At 51.7% G+C, this 1,823-nt stretch overlaps 1 pseudogene; it reads left to right on the forward strand.

The window, feature by feature from the left end:
* Window positions 1–58: 58 nt before the first annotated feature.
* LOC104269873 lies at window positions 59–411 on the forward strand (annotated as a pseudogene).
* The last annotated feature ends 1,412 nt before the right edge of the window (window positions 412–1,823 follow it).

Below are 1,823 nucleotides of genomic sequence, written 5' to 3' on the forward strand. Positions count from 1 at the left end.
TGTCTGGCTGCTCCTCAGGCATCCCCATCATTTTCTTCCTCTCTGTCTTTTCTCCCAGGTGCACCTCCAGAAAAACGACCTGTCCTGCGTCACCCCGTGCATACCCTGCTGCCAGCCCTGCGTGTACCCTGCTGCCAGCCCTGTGGCCCAACCCCGCTGGCCAACAGCTGCAATGAGCCCTGTGTGCGGCAGTGCCAGAGCTCCACCGTCGCCATCCAGCCCTCCCCTGTGGTGGTGACCTTGCCTGGACCCATCCTCAGCTCCTTCCCACAGAACACCGTTGTGGGCTCCTCCACCTCCGCTGCTGTTGGCAGCATCCTGAGCTGTGAGGGCGTGCCCATCAACTCTGGGGGCTTTGACCTCTCCTGCATCACCAACCGCTACTGTGGCAGAACTTGCCTCCCCTGCTAAAGATGCCGACGACTATCTAAAACAAGGTCTCACAGGATCTCAGAACGTGGTACTGGACAGAGGACTGAACTTTGTGCAATTATTTTAAGAGCACCTGACCAGCCTGAGGGCTCTCTGACTACATGGCCAATGTCAAACTTTCTTGTTTTCCACTCACTCTTCTTCTCTCTTTCCTTTATTGTCCTGTGCTCCTCTCCAAGTCTGCTTTGATAATGCCAGAGACCATCCTGGAGGGACCTGCTGGCCTGTCTGTCTTTACTGGGCAGGTCAACAAACGCCCTTTGAGAACTCAGCCACAGGAAAAGGAAAACAGATTCTTTAGCTGCTCCTGGTGACTTTCTCTTGGACTGAACTCATTTCCCACTTTAGACTAAATAAAAAATTACCACAAACCTGCCTGCATCCCTTAGGTGGTCTTTTCATCTGCATCGTGACTGCTGGGCGAGAATGCTATTCTTTGGAGGGAAACTGATGGGGTCACTGGGGAACCCTTGATCTCTGCGAGAGCCTCTGGAGGCTGGCATACACTGCAGCAAGTCCTCTTTCAGGCAGTGCCTCTGGAAGTTCATGAAAACATCCCTTGTTAATCCACAGCCAATGGTCACCAGTCCTTGCCTTGCTGTGTCTCTGCTTAGAAATAGTCCCTTGTCAGTGTAGCACATCGTTTGAACAGGAATACTGAGAACTGCGGTGCTGAAGAGAGGAAGTGTGGGCAGGAGGGAGTCTCTGGGGAGGTTAACAGTCCCTCAAGATCTTGGGGAAGAATGCTTCTTTTCCTTTGGCTGCAGTTGTGCTGGGCAGCAGGGTCCAAAGAGTATGTGTTCAAATGATGGCAGGAACTGGGAATTGCTGAATAGCCTTGGAGATGGCCCAGATTCCCTACTCTGACTCCCCTCCATCACCTGATCTAGCATCTCTGGTCAGCATCAGTGGACATGGACATCAGGGACCTCCTCCCCGTGCAGCCTTATCTCCCTTCAGCAGAGCATCTGCCATGGCTCACCTGGGGACTACATGTTTAGGGTCACGTATCAGTTGAAAGAGTCAGGACACAGGAACATCCACAAACCATGGCTGAATTGCCAAGAGTAAATTTATTCTCTTTACCTGAAAACCTGGTGAATCTTTGAAGCAGCAGCTGAGCAGAGGCACACAGGCAGCGATGATTCAAGCAGCACAACAATTGACAATGCAGGCCCAAGATGATCTCCCTCTTCCAGAAAGCATGTGGAATTTATCACATTACATTTTTATGTTTAACCTGTTTCTGTGTCTAATTTCCCATGAGTCACAGAGCAGCTTTTCTTTGTCCCTTCCTGCAGCAGGGCAGGGATGTGAGAGATGCCTCCGCATGTGTCCCAGGCCTCTGGTATCTAAGTGTGGGTGTGCTGCTTGTCGAGCACACAAGGCCA

Source organism: Apaloderma vittatum, unplaced genomic scaffold (genome assembly GCF_000703405.1).
Source record: "Apaloderma vittatum isolate BGI_N311 unplaced genomic scaffold, ASM70340v1 scaffold17364, whole genome shotgun sequence".
NCBI classification, from domain to species: domain Eukaryota; kingdom Metazoa; phylum Chordata; class Aves; order Trogoniformes; family Trogonidae; genus Apaloderma; species Apaloderma vittatum.